Source organism: Erinaceus europaeus, chromosome 18 (genome assembly GCF_950295315.1).
Source record: "Erinaceus europaeus chromosome 18, mEriEur2.1, whole genome shotgun sequence".
Lineage (NCBI taxonomy): Eukaryota > Metazoa > Chordata > Mammalia > Eulipotyphla > Erinaceidae > Erinaceus > Erinaceus europaeus.
In genome coordinates this window covers 78,298,289-78,315,401 of record NC_080179.1, presented here as the reverse complement: position 1 = coordinate 78,315,401, position 17,113 = coordinate 78,298,289, and the positions used below count along the sequence as shown (strand labels likewise).

The window sequence follows — 17,113 nt, the reverse complement described above, 5'->3', positions numbered from 1 at the left end:
TGTAACTCAAATATGCCTCCTAGCTGTCTACAAAATGGAGAGCAACCACACTCTTCATCTGTACTAGTCCACTCTTTAGGCCCATCATTGGTCAACAATTGGTTTGGATTTATAAGTTAACTCTATTTTGCACCACCAGGTTCCAGATGCTAGCATGATGCTGACCAGACTTCCCTGGACAGACAACCCCACCCATGTGTCCTGGAGCTCCGCTTCCCCAGAGCCCTTCCCCGCTAGGGAAAGAGAGAGCCAGGTTGCAGTATGGACCGACCTGTCAACGCTCATGTTCAGCTGGGAAGCAGTTACAGAAGCCAGAACTCCCACCCGCACACCACACACGCACATGCACACGCACACGCACATGCACATGCACACGTACACACGCGTGCACACACACGCACGCACGCACGCACGCACACACACGCACGCACGCACGCACACACACACACACACACACACGCACACACACCTTCTGCATCCCACAGTGACCCTGGGTCCATACTCCCAGAGGGATAAAGAATTGGAAAGCTACCAGAGGAGGGGAGGGCAAGGGAGGGGAGGGGATACAGAGTTCTGGTGGTGGGAATTGTGTGCAGTTGGACCCCTCTTCTCCAGTGGTTTTCTCAATGTTTCTTTTTGATAAATAAATAAATAAATTTGAGAGAGAGAGGGAGAGAGACAGAGAGAGGGAGAGAGGCAGAGAGAGACAGAGACAGAGAGAGAGAAGCTTAAGCACACCTGGCGCAAAGCACAAGGACTGGCGTAAGGATCCCTGTTCGAGCCCCCGGCTCCCCACCTGCAGGGGAGTCGCTTCCCAAGTGGTGAAGCAGGTCTGTGGGTGTCTGTCTTTCTCTCTCCCTCTCTGTCTTCCCCTCCACTCTCCATTTCTCTCGGTCCTATCCAACAACAACGACATCCATCATAACTCCAACAATAAAACAACCAGGGCAACCAAAGGGAATGAATCAAGACATAACAATGATTTTCCAAAAGGATTCCGGGAGGTGGTGGGGTGGTCAAGCTTTAGACTCTCAAGCATGAGGTCCCGAGTTGGATCCCCGGCAGCACATGTGCCAGAGTGATGTGTGGTTCTCCCTCTGTCCTCCTATCGTTCTCATCCATAAAAAAGTCTTTCCAAAAAAACAACTTGTCCAGAACAGATGAAAAAGAGAGAGAGCGAGAGAGAAGAAGGGGTCGTGTGCCCAGGACAAGCTGCTGGGCAATGCGCTGCAGAGGCAGGCAGGCAGGCAGGCAGGCAGGCAGCAAAAGCCTACAGCACCCGGTATTCCCGGGCGGTCTCCCATCCAAGTACTAACCAGGCCCGACCCTGCTTAGCTTCCGAGATCAGACGAGATCGGGCGTGTTCAGGGTGGTATGGCCGTAGACGCACACAGCCCTTTCTGCCGGCCTCAAGAAGCCAAGCCGCCAGCCGCCGGCGCAACAGCGACGCCCACTGGCCGGCTCCGCACACTGCCACCCCTCCACGAGTGCCCGCTGGCCACCTGCACCCAACACACCACCCCCACCCACCCCACGCCGCCCCAGCCTCCGCCCCAGCCACCACCACCATCACCACCCGGCACCCCTCACAAAGCCCACACCGCTGCACAGGCAGGCAGGCTGGCAGCGACACATGCGGGGACACGCTGCGCACCCACACGCACGCCACATACACACGGACAGCCTGCCTGCCTGCCTGCCTGCCTGCCTGCCTGCATGATGCCTGCTGCCGGCTAACTGCCTCTGCTCCACAGGCTGCCTGCTGACCCACCCAACTGCTTCTCCTGGAGCGGGAGAACCAGGCACCAGGGCCAAGGAGAGCACAAGCCCCACTCCCACAGGGAGACCCAATCCCAGCTGAGGAGGAGGAGGTGGAGGAGCAGGAGGAGGAGCAGGAGGAGGAGAAGAAAAGGTCTGGTGGTGGCAAAGCAGTTGTCTTGCCTAAGGGTCCAGGTAGTACTTCAATAGTTAAGTCATTACTTACTGACAACATAAAAAAAAATGTAGAGAGGAAAAGAAGAGTTCAATGACCAGCATTACCCTAAACCCTAGGTGAGTACTGATATGACAGAGAGCAGAAAGAAGTTAGGAAGAAAAGAAAGGAGAAAGAAGCTGAGGGAGAGAGAGAGAAAGAAAGAAAGAAAGAAAGAGGGAGAGAGAGGGAGACACTTGAGAGAGAGAGAGAGAAAAGGGAAGCAGGGCTTTTGCAAAGTTAACCCAATTCACATAGGCTCACTCCTAAGCTGAATATGGACCCCAGATCAGATCACATCACATCAATTGGGTTGATGGCCAAGAATATTTATACACCTTTCCCAGATTTGGGAGCTACTCTCATCCCTGATCCAGCTTTCTGGTCCTTCTGCCAGCCATGACATTGCCTCCCCAGAGAATAATTAGGATCTACCTGCATTTCAGATTTCAGGCTCAGGCTGAAAAACAAACAAACAAACAAACAAACAAAGAAACACTAGTATAGCCACAGGCCCATTGGAATGTAACTCAAATATGCCTCCTAGCTGTCTACAAAATGGAGAGCAACCACACTCTTCATCTGTACTAGTCCACTCTTTAGGCCCATCATTGGTCAACAATTGGTTTGGATTTATAAGTTAACTCTATTTTGCACCACCAGGTTCCAGATGCTAGCATGATGCTGACCAGACTTCCCTGGACAGACAACCCCACCCATGTGTCCTGGAGCTCCGCTTCCCCAGAGCCCTTCCCCGCTAGGGAAAGAGAGAGCCAGGTTGCAGTATGGACCGACCTGTCAACGCTCATGTTCAGCTGGGAAGCAGTTACAGAAGCCAGAACTCCCACCCGCACACCACACACGCACATGCACACGCACACGCACATGCACATGCACACGTACACACGCGTGCAAACACACGCACGCACGCACACACACACACACACACACGCACACACACCTTCTGCATCCCACAGTGACCCTGGGTCCATACTCCCAGAGGGATAAAGAATTGGAAAGCTACCAGAGGAGGGGAGGGCAAGGGAGGGGAGGGGATACAGAGTTCTGGTGGTGGGAATTGTGTGCAGTTGGACCCCTCTTCTCCAGTGGTTTTCTCAATGTTTCTTTTTGATAAATAAATAAATAAATAAATAAATAAATAAATAAATAAATTTGAGAGAGAGAGGGAGAGAGACAGAGAGAGGGAGAGAGGCAGAGAGAGACAGAGACAGAGAGAGAGAAGCTTAAGCACACCTGGCGCAAAGCACAAGGACTGGCGTAAGGATCCCTGTTCGAGCCCCCGGCTCCCCACCTGCAGGGGAGTCGCTTCCCAAGTGGTGAAGCAGGTCTGTGGGTGTCTGTCTTTCTCTCTCCCTCTCTGTCTTCCCCTCCACTCTCCATTTCTCTCGGTCCTATCCAACAACAACGACATCCATCATAACTCCAACAATAAAACAACCAGGGCAACCAAAGGGAATGAATCAAGACATAACAATGATTTTCCAAAAGGATTCCGGGAGGTGGTGGGGTGGTCAAGCTTTAGACTCTCAAGCATGAGGTCCCGAGTTGGATCCCCGGCAGCACATGTGCCAGAGTGATGTGTGGTTCTCCCTCTGTCCTCCTATCGTTCTCATCCATAAAAAAGTCTTTCCAAAAAAACAACTTGTCCAGAACAGATGAAAAAGAGAGAGAGCGAGAGAGAAGAAGGGGTCGTGTGCCCAGGACAAGCTGCTGGGCAATGCGCTGCAGAGGCAGGCAGGCAGGCAGGCAGGCAGCAAAAGCCTACAGCACCCGGTATTCCCAGGCGGTCTCCCATCCAAGTACTAACCAGGCCCGACCCTGCTTAGCTTCCGAGATCAGACGAGATCGGGCGTGTTCAGGGTGGTATGGCCGTAGACGCACACAGCCCTTTCTGCCGGCCTCAAGAAGCCAAGCCGCCAGCCGCCGGCGCAACAGCGACGCCCACTGGCCGGCTCCGCACACTGCCACCCCTCCACGAGTGCCCGCTGGCCACCTGCACCCAACACACCACCCCCACCCACCCCACGCCGCCCCAGCCTCCGCCCCAGCCACCACCACCATCACCACCCGGCACCCCTCACAAAGCCCACACCGCTGCACAGGCAGGCAGGCTGGCAGCGACACATGCGGGGACACGCTGCGCACCCACACGCACGCCACATACACACGGACAGCCTGCCTGCCTGCCTGCCTGCCTGCCTGCCTGCCTGCATGATGCCTGCTGCCGGCTAACTGCCTCTGCTCCACAGGCTGCCTGCTGACCCACCCAACTGCTTCTCCTGGAGCGGGAGAACCAGGCACCAGGGCCAAGGAGAGCACAAGCCCCACTCCCACAGGGAGACCCACTCCCAGCTGAGGAGGAGGAGGTGGAGGAGCAGGAGGAGGAGCAGGAGGAGGAGAAGAAAAGGTCTGGTGGTGGCAAAGCAGTTGTCTTGCCTAAGGGTCCAGGTAGTACTTCAATAGTTAAGTCATTACTTACTGACAACATAAAAAAAAATGTAGAGAGGAAAAGAAGAGTTCAATGAGCAGCATTACCCTAAACCCTAGGTGAGTACTGATATGACAGAGAGCAGAAAGAAGTTAGGAAGAAAAGAAAGGAGAAAGAAGCTGAGGGAGAGAGAGAGAAAGAAAGAAAGAAAGAGGGAGAGAGAGGGAGACACTTGAGAGAGAGAGAGAGAGAGAAAAGGGAAGCAGGGCTTTTGCAAAGTTAACCCAATTCACATAGGCTCACTCCTAAGCTGAATATGGACCCCAGATCAGATCACATCACATCAATTGGGTTGATGGCCAAGAATATTTATACACCTTTCCCAGATTTGGGAGCTACTCTCATCCCTGATCCAGCTTTCTGGTCCTTCTGTCAGCCATGACATTGCCTCCCCAGAGAATAATTAGGATCTACCTGCATTTCAGATTTCAGGCTCAGGCTGAAAAACAAACAAACAAACAAACAAACAAAGAAACACTAGTATAGCCACAGGCCCTTTGGAATGTAACTCAAATATGCCTCCTAGCTGTCTACAAAATGGAGAGCAACCACACTCTTCATCTGTACTAGTCCACTCTTTAGGCCCATCATTGGTCAACAATTGGTTTGGATTTATAAGTTAACTCTATTTTGCACCACCAGGTTCCAGATGCTAGCATGATGCTGACCAGACTTCCCTGGACAGACAACCCCACCCATGTGTCCTGGAGCTCCGCTTCCCCAGAGCCCTTCCCCGCTAGGGAAAGAGAGAGCCAGGTTGCAGTATGGACCGACCTGTCAACGCTCATGTTCAGCTGGGAAGCAGTTACAGAAGCCAGAACTCCCACCCGCACACCACACACGCACATGCACACGCACACGCACATGCACATGCACACGTACACACGCGTGCACACACACGCACGCACGCACGCACACACACACACACACACACACACACGCACACACACCTTCTGCATCCCACAGTGACCCTGGGTCCATACTCCCAGAGGGATAAAGAATTGGAAAGCTACCAGAGGAGGGGAGGGCAAGGGAGGGGAGGGGATACAGAGTTCTGGTGGTGGGAATTGTGTGCAGTTGGACCCCTCTTCTCCAGTGGTTTTCTCAATGTTTCTTTTTGATAAATAAATAAATAAATAAATAAATAAATAAATTTGAGAGAGAGAGGGAGAGAGACAGAGAGAGGGAGAGAGGCAGAGAGAGACAGAGACAGAGAGAGAGAAGCTTAAGCACACCTGGTGCAAAGCACAAGGACTGGCGTAAGGATCCCTGTTCGAGCCCCCGGCTCCCCACCTGCAGGGGAGTCGCTTCCCAAGTGGTGAAGCAGGTCTGTGGGTGTCTGTCTTTCTCTCTCCCTCTCTGTCTTCCCCTCCACTCTCCATTTCTCTCGGTCCTATCCAACAACAACGACATCCATCATAACTCCAACAATAAAACAACCAGGGCAACCAAAGGGAATGAATCAAGACATAACAATGATTTTCCAAAAGGATTCCGGGAGGTGGTGGGGTGGTCAAGCTTTAGACTCTCAAGCATGAGGTCCCGAGTTGGATCCCCGGCAGCACATGTGCCAGAGTGATGTGTGGTTCTCCCTCTGTCCTCCTATCGTTCTCATCCATAAAAAAGTCTTTCCAAAAAAACAACTTGTCCAGAACAGATGAAAAAGAGAGAGAGCGAGAGAGAAGAAGGGGTCGTGTGCCCAGGACAAGCTGCTGGGCAATGCGCTGCAGAGGCAGGCAGGCAGGCAGGCAGGCAGGCAGCAAAAGCCTACAGCACCCGGTATTCCCAGGCGGTCTCCCATCCAAGTACTAACCAGGCCCGACCCTGCTTAGCTTCCGAGATCAGACGAGATCGGGCGTGTTCAGGGTGGTATGGCCGTAGACGCACACAGCCCTTTCTGCCGGCCTCAAGAAGCCAAGCCGCCAGCCGCCGGCGCAACAGCGACGCCCACTGGCCGGCTCCGCACACTGCCACCCCTCCACGAGTGCCCGCTGGCCACCTGCACCCAACACACCACCCCCACCCACCCCACGCCGCCCCAGCCTCCGCCCCAGCCACCACCACCATCACCACCCGGCACCCCTCACAAAGCCCACACCGCTGCACAGGCAGGCAGGCTGGCAGCGACACATGCGGGGACACGCTGCGCACCCACACGCACGCCACATACACACGGACAGCCTGCCTGCCTGCCTGCCTGCCTGCCTGCCTGCCTGCCTGCATGATGCCTGCTGCCGGCTAACTGCCTCTGCTCCACAGGCTGCCTGCTGACCCACCCAACTGCTTCTCCTGGAGCGGGAGAACCAGGCACCAGGGCCAAGGAGAGCACAAGCCCCACTCCCACAGGGAGACCCACTCCCAGCTGAGGAGGAGGAGGTGGAGGAGCAGGAGGAGGAGCAGGAGGAGGAGAAGAAAAGGTCTGGTGGTGGCAAAGCAGTTGTCTTGCCTAAGGGTCCAGGTAGTACTTCAATAGTTAAGTCATTACTTACTGACAACATAAAAAAAAATGTAGAGAGGAAAAGAAGAGTTCAATGACCAGCATTACCCTAAACCCTAGGTGAGTACTGATATGACAGAGAGCAGAAAGAAGTTAGGAAGAAAAGAAAGGAGAAAGAAGCTGAGGGAGAGAGAGAGAAAGAAAGAAAGAGGGAGAGAGAGGGAGACACTTGAGAGAGAGAGAGAGAGAGAAAAGGGAAGCAGGGCTTTTGCAAAGTTAATCCAATTCACATAGGCTCACTCCTAAGCTGAATATGGACCCCAGATCAGATCACATCACATCACATCACATCAATTGGGTTGATGGCCAAGAATATTTATACACCTTTCCCAGATTTGGGAGCTACTCTCATCCCTGATCCAGCTTTCTGGTCCTTCTGCCAGCCATGACATTGCCTCCCCAGAGAATAATTAGGATCTACCTGCATTTCAGATTTCAGGCTCAGGCTGAAAAACAAACAAACAAAGAAACACTAGTATAGCCACAGGCCCTTTGGAATGTAACTCAAATATGCCTCCTAGCTGTCTACAAAATGGAGAGCAACCACACTCTTCATCTGTACTAGTCCACTCTTTAGGCCCATCATTGGTCAACAATTGGTTTGGATTTATAAGTTAACTCTATTTTGCACCACCAGGTTCCAGATGCTAGCATGATGCTGACCAGACTTCCCTGGACAGACAACCCCACCCATGTGTCCTGGAGCTCCGCTTCCCCAGAGCCCTTCCCCGCTAGGGAAAGAGAGAGCCAGGTTGCAGTATGGACCGACCTGTCAACGCTCATGTTCAGCTGGGAAGCAGTTACAGAAGCCAGAACTCCCACCCGCACACCACACACGCACATGCACACGCACACGCACATGCACATGCACACGTACACACGCGTGCACACACACGCACGCACGCACGCACACACACACACACACACACACACGCACACACACCTTCTGCATCCCACAGTGACCCTGGGTCCATACTCCCAGAGGGATAAAGAATTGGAAAGCTACCAGAGGAGGGGAGGGCAAGGGAGGGGAGGGGATACAGAGTTCTGGTGGTGGGAATTGTGTGCAGTTGGACCCCTCTTCTCCAGTGGTTTTCTCAATGTTTCTTTTTGATAAATAAATAAATAAATAAATAAATAAATTTGAGAGAGAGAGGGAGAGAGACAGAGAGAGGGAGAGAGGCAGAGAGAGACAGAGACAGAGAGAGAGAAGCTTAAGCACACCTGGCGCAAAGCACAAGGACTGGCGTAAGGATCCCTGTTCGAGCCCCCGGCTCCCCACCTGCAGGGGAGTCGCTTCCCAAGTGGTGAAGCAGGTCTGTGGGTGTCTGTCTTTCTCTCTCCCTCTCTGTCTTCCCCTCCACTCTCCATTTCTCTCGGTCCTATCCAACAACAACGACATCCATCATAACTCCAACAATAAAACAACCAGGGCAACCAAAGGGAATGAATCAAGACATAACAATGATTTTCCAAAAGGATTCCGGGAGGTGGTGGGGTGGTCAAGCTTTAGACTCTCAAGCATGAGGTCCCGAGTTGGATCCCCGGCAGCACATGTGCCAGAGTGATGTGTGGTTCTCCCTCTGTCCTCCTATCGTTCTCATCCATAAAAAAGTCTTTCCAAAAAAACAACTTGTCCAGAACAGATGAAAAAGAGAGAGAGCGAGAGAGAAGAAGGGGTCGTGTGCCCAGGACAAGCTGCTGGGCAATGCGCTGCAGAGGCAGGCAGGAAGGCAGGCAGGCAGGCAGCAAAAGCCTACAGCACCCGGTATTCCCAGGCGGTCTCCCATCCAAGTACTAACTAGGCCCGACCCTGCTTAGCTTCCGAGATCAGACGAGATCGGGCGTGTTCAGGGTGGTATGGCCGTAGACGCACACAGCCCTTTCTGCCGGCCTCAAGAAGCCAAGCCGCCAGCCGCCGGCGCAACAGCGACGCCCACTGGCCGGCTCCGCACACTGCCACCCCTCCACGAGTGCCCGCTGGCCACCTGCACCCAACACACCACCCCCACCCACCCCACGCCGCCCCAGCCTCCGCCCCAGCCACCACCACCATCACCACCCGGCACCCCTCACAAAGCCCACACCGCTGCACAGGCAGGCAGGCTGGCAGCGACACATGCGGGGACACGCTGCGCACCCACACGCACGCCACATACACACGGACAGCCTGCCTGCCTGCCTGCCTGCCTGCCTGCCTGCCTGCCTGCCTGCATGATGCCTGCTGCCGGCTAACTGCCTCTGCTCCACAGGCTGCCTGCTGACCCACCCAACTGCTTCTCCTGGAGCGGGAGAACCAGGCACCAGGGCCAAGGAGAGCACAAGCCCCACTCCCACAGGGAGACCCACTCCCAGCTGAGGAGGAGGAGGTGGAGGAGCAGGAGGAGGAGCAGGAGGAGGAGAAGAAAAGGTCTGGTGGTGGCAAAGCAGTTGTCTTGCCTAAGGGTCCAGGTAGTACTTCAATAGTTAAGTCATTACTTACTGACAACATAAAAAAAAATGTAGAGAGGAAAAGAAGAGTTCAATGACCAGCATTACCCTAAACCCTAGGTGAGTACTGATATGACAGAGAGCAGAAAGAAGTTAGGAAGAAAAGAAAGGAGAAAGAAGCTGAGGGAGAGAGAGAGAAAGAAAGAGGGAGAGAGAGGGAGACACTTGAGAGAGAGAGAGAGAGAGAAAAGGGAAGCAGGGCTTTTGCAAAGTTAACCCAATTCACATAGGCTCACTCCTAAGCTGAATATGGACCCCAGATCAGATCACATCACATCAATTGGGTTGATGGCCAAGAATATTTATACACCTTTCCCAGATTTGGGAGCTACTCTCATCCCTGATCCAGCTTTCTGGTCCTTCTGCCAGCCATGACATTGCCTCCCCAGAGAATAATTAGGATCTACCTGCATTTCAGATTTCAGGCTCAGGCTGAAAAACAAACAAACAAACAAACAAACAAACACTAGTATAGCCACAGGCCCTTTGGAATGTAACTCAAATATGCCTCCTAGCTGTCTACAAAATGGAGAGCAACCACACTCTTCATCTGTACTAGTCCACTCTTTAGGCCCATCATTGGTCAACAATTGGTTTGGATTTATAAGTTAACTCTATTTTGCACCACCAGGTTCCAGATGCTAGCATGATGCTGACCAGACTTCCCTGGACAGACAACCCCACCCATGTGTCCTGGAGCTCCGCTTCCCCAGAGCCCTTCCCCGCTAGGGAAAGAGAGAGCCAGGTTGCAGTATGGACCGACCTGTCAACGCTCATGTTCAGCTGGGAAGCAGTTACAGAAGCCAGAACTCCCACCCGCACACCACACACGCACATGCACATGCACACGCACATGCACATGCACACGTACACACGCGTGCACACACACGCACGCACACACACACACACACACGCACACACACCTTCTGCATCCCACAGTGACCCTGGGTCCATAATCCCAGAGGGATAAAGAATTGGAAAGCTACCAGAGGAGGGGAGGGCAAGGGAGGGGAGGGGATACAGAGTTCTGGTGGTGGGAATTGTGTGCAGTTGGACCCCTCTTCTCCAGTGGTTTTCTCAATGTTTCTTTTTGATAAATAAATAAATAAATAAATAAATAAATAAATAAATTTGAGAGAGAGAGGGAGAGAGACAGAGAGAGGGAGAGAGGCAGAGAGAGACAGAGACAGAGAGAGAGAAGCTTAAGCACACCTGGCGCAAAGCACAAGGACTGGCGTAAGGATCCCTGTTCGAGCCCCCGGCTCCCCACCTGCAGGGGAGTCGCTTCCCAAGTGGTGAAGCAGGTCTGTGGGTGTCTGTCTTTCTCTCTCCCTCTCTGTCTTCCCCTCCACTCTCCATTTCTCTCGGTCCTATCCAACAACAACGACATCCATCATAACTCCAACAATAAAACAACCAGGGCAACCAAAGGGAATGAATCAAGACATAACAATGATTTTCCAAAAGGATTCCGGGAGGTGGTGGGGTGGTCAAGCTTTAGACTCTCAAGCATGAGGTCCCGAGTTGGATCCCCGGCAGCACATGTGCCAGAGTGATGTGTGGTTCTCCCTCTGTCCTCCTATCGTTCTCATCCATAAAAAAGTCTTTCCAAAAAAACAACTTGTCCAGAACAGATGAAAAAGAGAGAGAGCGAGAGAGAAGAAGGGGTCGTGTGCCCAGGACAAGCTGCTGGGCAATGCGCTGCAGAGGCAGGCAGGCAGGCAGGCAGGCAGGCAGCAAAAGCCTACAGCACCCGGTATTCCCAGGCGGTCTCCCATCCAAGTACTAACCAGGCCCGACCCTGCTTAGCTTCCGAGATCAGACGAGATCGGGCGTGTTCAGGGTGGTATGGCCGTAGACGCACACAGCCCTTTCTGCCGGCCTCAAGAAGCCAAGCCGCCAGCCGCCGGCGCAACAGCGACGCCCACTGGCCGGCTCCGCACACTGCCACCCCTCCACGAGTGCCCGCTGGCCACCTGCACCCAACACACCACCCCCACCCACCCCACGCCGCCCCAGCCTCCGCCCCAGCCACCACCACCATCACCACCCGGCACCCCTCACAAAGCCCACACCGCTGCACAGGCAGGCAGGCTGGCAGCGACACATGCGGGGACACGCTGCGCACCCACACGCACGCCACATACACACGGACAGCCTGCCTGCCTGCCTGCCTGCCTGCCTGCCTGCCTGCATGATGCCTGCTGCCGGCTAACTGCCTCTGCTCCACAGGCTGCCTGCTGACCCACCCAACTGCTTCTCCTGGAGCGGGAGAACCAGGCACCAGGGCCAAGGAGAGCACAAGCCCCACTCCCACAGGGAGACCCACTCCCAGCTGAGGAGGAGGAGGTGGAGGAGCAGGAGGAGGAGCAGGAGGAGGAGAAGAAAAGGTCTGGTGGTGGCAAAGCAGTTGTCTTGCCTAAGGGTCCAGGTAGTACTTCAATAGTTAAGTCATTACTTACTGACAACATAAAAAAAAATGTAGAGAGGAAAAGAAGAGTTCAATGACCAGCATTACCCTAAACCCTAGGTGAGTACTGATATGACAGAGAGCAGAAAGAAGTTAGGAAGAAAAGAAAGGAGAAAGAAGCTGAGGGAGAGAGAGAGAAAGAAAGAGGGAGAGAGAGGGAGACACTTGAGAGAGAGAGAGAGAGAGAGAGAGAGAGAAAAGGGAAGCAGGGCTTTTGCAAAGTTAACCCAATTCACATAGGCTCACTCCTAAGCTGAATATGGACCCCAGATCAGATCACATCACATCAATTGGGTTGATGGCCAAGAATATTTATACACCTTTCCCAGATTTGGGAGCTACTCTCATCCCTGATCCAGCTTTCTGGTCCTTCTGCCAGCCATGACATTGCCTCCCCAGAGAATAATTAGGATCTACCTGCATTTCAGATTTCAGGCTCAGGCTGAAAAACAAACAAACAAACAAACAAACAAACACTAGTATAGCCACAGGCCCTTTGGAATGTAACTCAAATATGCCTCCTAGCTGTCTACAAAATGGAGAGCAACCACACTCTTCATCTGTACTAGTCCACTCTTTAGGCCCATCATTGGTCAACAATTGGTTTGGATTTATAAGTTAACTCTATTTTGCACCACCAGGTTCCAGATGCTAGCATGATGCTGACCAGACTTCCCTGGACAGACAACCCCACCCATGTGTCCTGGAGCTCCGCTTCCCCAGAGCCCTTCCCCGCTAGGGAAAGAGAGAGCCAGGTTGCAGTATGGACCGACCTGTCAACGCTCATGTTCAGCTGGGAAGCAGTTACAGAAGCCAGAACTCCCACCCGCACACCACACACGCACATGCACATGCACACGCACATGCACATGCACACGTACACACGCGTGCACACACACGCACGCACACACACACACACACACGCACACACACCTTCTGCATCCCACAGTGACCCTGGGTCCATAATCCCAGAGGGATAAAGAATTGGAAAGCTACCAGAGGAGGGGAGGGCAAGGGAGGGGAGGGGATACAGAGTTCTGGTGGTGGGAATTGTGTGCAGTTGGACCCCTCTTCTCCAGTGGTTTTCTCAATGTTTCTTTTTGATAAATAAATAAATAAATAAATAAATAAATAAATAAATTTGAGAGAGAGAGGGAGAGAGACAGAGAGAGGGAGAGAGGCAGAGAGAGACAGAGACAGAGAGAGAGAAGCTTAAGCACACCTGGCGCAAAGCACAAGGACTGGCGTAAGGATCCCTGTTCGAGCCCCCGGCTCCCCACCTGCAGGGGAGTCGCTTCCCAAGTGGTGAAGCAGGTCTGTGGGTGTCTGTCTTTCTCTCTCCCTCTCTGTCTTCCCCTCCACTCTCCATTTCTCTCGGTCCTATCCAACAACAACGACATCCATCATAACTCCAACAATAAAACAACCAGGGCAACCAAAGGGAATGAATCAAGACATAACAATGATTTTCCAAAAGGATTCCGGGAGGTGGTGGGGTGGTCAAGCTTTAGACTCTCAAGCATGAGGTCCCGAGTTGGATCCCCGGCAGCACATGTGCCAGAGTGATGTGTGGTTCTCCCTCTGTCCTCCTATCGTTCTCATCCATAAAAAAGTCTTTCCAAAAAAACAACTTGTCCAGAACAGATGAAAAAGAGAGAGAGCGAGAGAGAAGAAGGGGTCGTGTGCCCAGGACAAGCTGCTGGGCAATGCGCTGCAGAGGCAGGCAGGCAGGCAGGCAGGCAGGCAGCAAAAGCCTACAGCACCCGGTATTCCCAGGCGGTCTCCCATCCAAGTACTAACCAGGCCCGACCCTGCTTAGCTTCCGAGATCAGACGAGATCGGGCGTGTTCAGGGTGGTATGGCCGTAGACGCACACAGCCCTTTCTGCCGGCCTCAAGAAGCCAAGCCGCCAGCCGCCGGCGCAACAGCGACGCCCACTGGCCGGCTCCGCACACTGCCACCCCTCCACGAGTGCCCGCTGGCCACCTGCACCCAACACACCACCCCCACCCACCCCACGCCGCCCCAGCCTCCGCCCCAGCCACCACCACCATCACCACCCAGCACCCCTCACAAAGCCCACACCGCTGCACAGGCAGGCAGGCTGGCAGCGACACATGCGGGGACACGCTGCGCACCCACACGCACGCCACATACACACGGACAGCCTGCCTGCCTGCCTGCCTGCCTGCCTGCCTGCCTGCATGATGCCTGCTGCCGGCTAACTGCCTCTGCTCCACAGGCTGCCTGCTGACCCACCCAACTGCTTCTCCTGGAGCGGGAGAACCAGGCACCAGGGCCAAGGAGAGCACAAGCCCCACTCCCACAGGGAGACCCACTCCCAGCTGAGGAGGAGGAGGTGGAGGAGCAGGAGGAGGAGCAGGAGGAGGAGAAGAAAAGGTCTGGTGGTGGCAAAGCAGTTGTCTTGCCTAAGGGTCCAGGTAGTACTTCAATAGTTAAGTCATTACTTACTGACAACATAAAAAAAAATGTAGAGAGGAAAAGAAGAGTTCAATGACCAGCATTACCCTAAACCCTAGGTGAGTACTGATATGACAGAGAGCAGAAAGAAGTTAGGAAGAAAAGAAAGGAGAAAGAAGCTGAGGGAGAGAGAGAGAAAGAAAGAAAGAAAGAGGGAGAGAGAGGGAGACACTTGAGAGAGAGAGAGAGAGAGAGAGAGAGAGAGAAAAGGGAAGCAGGGCTTTTGCAAAGTTAACCCAATTCACATAGGCTCACTCCTAAGCTGAATATGGACCCCAGATCAGATCACATCACATCACATCACATCAATTGGGTTGATGGCCAAGAATATTTATACACCTTTCCCAGATTTGGGAGCTACTCTCATCCCTGATCCAGCTTTCTGGTCCTTCTGCCAGCCATGACATTGCCTCCCCAGAGAATAATTAGGATCTACCTGCATTTCAGATTTCAGGCTCAGGCTGAAAAACAAACAAACAAACAAACAAACAAACACTAGTATAGCCACAGGCCCTTTGGAATGTAACTCAAATATGCCTCCTAGCTGTCTACAAAATGGAGAGCAACCACACTCTTCATCTGTACTAGTCCACTCTTTAGGCCCATCATTGGTCAACAATTGGTTTGGATTTATAAGTTAACTCTATTTTGCACCACCAGGTTCCAGATGCTAGCATGATGCTGACCAGACTTCCCTGGACAGACAACCCCACCCATGTGTCCTGGAGCTCCGCTTCCCCAGAGCCCTTCCCCGCTAGGGAAAGAGAGAGCCAGGTTGCAGTATGGACCGACCTGTCAACGCTCATGTTCAGCTGGGAAGCAGTTACAGAAGCCAGAACTCCCACCCGCACACCACACACGCACATGCACACGCACACGCACATGCACATGCACACGTACACACGCGTGCACACACACGCACGCACGCACGCACACACACACACACACACACACACGCACACACACCTTCTGCATCCCACAGTGACCCTGGGTCCATACTCCCAGAGGGATAAAGAATTGGAAAGCTACCAGAGGAGGGGAGGGCAAGGGAGGGGAGGGGATACAGAGTTCTGGTGGTGGGAATTGTGTGCAGTTGGACCCCTCTTCTCCAGTGGTTTTCTCAATGTTTCTTTTTGATAAATAAATAAATAAATTTGAGAGAGAGAGGGAGAGAGACAGAGAGAGGGAGAGAGGCAGAGAGAGACAGAGACAGAGAGAGAGAAGCTTAAGCACACCTGGCGCAAAGCACAAGGACTGGCGTAAGGATCCCTGTTCGAGCCCCCGGCTCCCCACCTGCAGGGGAGTCGCTTCCCAAGTGGTGAAGCAGGTCTGTGGGTGTCTGTCTTTCTCTCTCCCTCTCTGTCTTCCCCTCCACTCTCCATTTCTCTCGGTCCTATCCAACAACAACGACATCCATCATAACTCCAACAATAAAACAACCAGGGCAACCAAAGGGAATGAATCAAGACATAACAATGATTTTCCAAAAGGATTCCGGGAGGTGGTGGGGTGGTCAAGCTTTAGACTCTCAAGCATGAGGTCCCGAGTTGGATCCCCGGCAGCACATGTGCCAGAGTGATGTGTGGTTCTCCCTCTGTCCTCCTATCGTTCTCATCCATAAAAAAGTCTTTCCAAAAAAACAACTTGTCCAGAACAGATGAAAAAGAGAGAGAGCGAGAGAGAAGAAGGGGTCGTGTGCCCAGGACAAGCTGCTGGGCAATGCGCTGCAGAGGCAGGCAGGCAGGCAGGCAGGCAGGCAGCAAAAGCCTACAGCACCCGGTATTCCCAGGCGGTCTCCCATCCAAGTACTAACCAGGCCCGACCCTGCTTAGCTTCCGAGATCAGACGAGATCAGGCGTGTTCAGGGTGGTATGGCCGTAGACGCACACAGCCCTTTCTGCCGGCCTCAAGAAGCCAAGCCGCCAGCCGCCGGCGCAACAGCGAAGCCCACTGGCCGGCTCCGCACACTGCCACCCCTCCACGAGTGCCCGCTGGCCACCTGCACCCAACACACCACCCCCACCCACCCCACGCCGCCCCAGCCTCCGCCCCAGCCACCACCACCATCACCACCCGGCACCCCTCACAAAGCCCACACCGCTGCACAGGCAGGCAGGCTGGCAGCGACACATGCGGGGACACGCTGCGCACCCACACGCACGCCACATACACACGGACAGCCTGCCTGCCTGCCTGCCTGCCTGCCTGCCTGCCTGCCTGCCTGCATGATGCCTGCTGCCGGCTAACTGCCTCTGCTCCACAGGCTGCCTGCTGACCCACCCAACTGCTTCTCCTGGAGCGGGAGAACCAGGCACCAGGGCCAAGGAGAGCACAAGCCCCACTCCCACAGGGAGACCCACTCCCAGCTGAGGAGGAGGAGGTGGAGGAGCAGGAGGAGGAGCAGGAGGAGGAGAAGAAAAGGTCTGGTGGTGGCAAAGCAGTTGTCTTGCCTAAGGGTCCAGGTAGTACTTCAATAGTTAAGTCATTACTTACTGACAACATAAAAAAAAATGTAGAGAGGAAAAGAAGAGTTCAATGACCAGCATTACCCTAAACCCTAGGTGAGTACTGATATGACAGAGAGCAGAAAGAAGTTAAGAAGAAAAGAAAGGAGAAAGAAGCTGAGGGAGAGAGAGAAAGAAAGAAAGAGGGAGAGAGAGGGAGACACTTGAGAGAGAGAGAGAGAGAGAAAAG

General features: G+C 53.5%; 7 non-coding genes across 7 annotated transcripts; all 7 read right to left on the bottom strand.

Moving 5' to 3' along the window:
• Positions 1-1,267: 1,267 nt before the first annotated feature.
• LOC132534416 (5S ribosomal RNA) lies at positions 1,268-1,386 on the bottom strand. Its single transcript, XR_009546143.1, has one exon. It is a non-coding gene; the product is annotated as a 5S ribosomal RNA (ribosomal RNA).
• Positions 1,387-3,751: 2,365 nt separating this feature from the next.
• LOC132534561 (5S ribosomal RNA) lies at positions 3,752-3,870 on the bottom strand. Its single transcript, XR_009546257.1, has one exon. It is a non-coding gene; the product is annotated as a 5S ribosomal RNA (ribosomal RNA).
• A 2,375-nt stretch (positions 3,871-6,245) lies between these two features.
• On the bottom strand, positions 6,246-6,364 carry LOC132534560 (5S ribosomal RNA). The gene has a single exon (XR_009546256.1). It is a non-coding gene; the product is annotated as a 5S ribosomal RNA (ribosomal RNA).
• Positions 6,365-8,731: 2,367 nt separating this feature from the next.
• LOC132534424 (5S ribosomal RNA) lies at positions 8,732-8,850 on the bottom strand. Its single transcript, XR_009546151.1, has one exon. It is a non-coding gene; the product is annotated as a 5S ribosomal RNA (ribosomal RNA).
• Positions 8,851-11,209: 2,359 nt separating this feature from the next.
• LOC132534558 (5S ribosomal RNA) lies at positions 11,210-11,328 on the bottom strand. Its single transcript, XR_009546254.1, has one exon. It is a non-coding gene; the product is annotated as a 5S ribosomal RNA (ribosomal RNA).
• Positions 11,329-13,689: 2,361 nt separating this feature from the next.
• Positions 13,690-13,808, bottom strand: LOC132534557 (5S ribosomal RNA). Its single transcript, XR_009546253.1, has one exon. It is a non-coding gene; the product is annotated as a 5S ribosomal RNA (ribosomal RNA).
• Positions 13,809-16,183: 2,375 nt separating this feature from the next.
• LOC132534423 (5S ribosomal RNA) lies at positions 16,184-16,302 on the bottom strand. Its single transcript, XR_009546150.1, has one exon. It is a non-coding gene; the product is annotated as a 5S ribosomal RNA (ribosomal RNA).
• Positions 16,303-17,113: the final 811 nt, after the last annotated feature.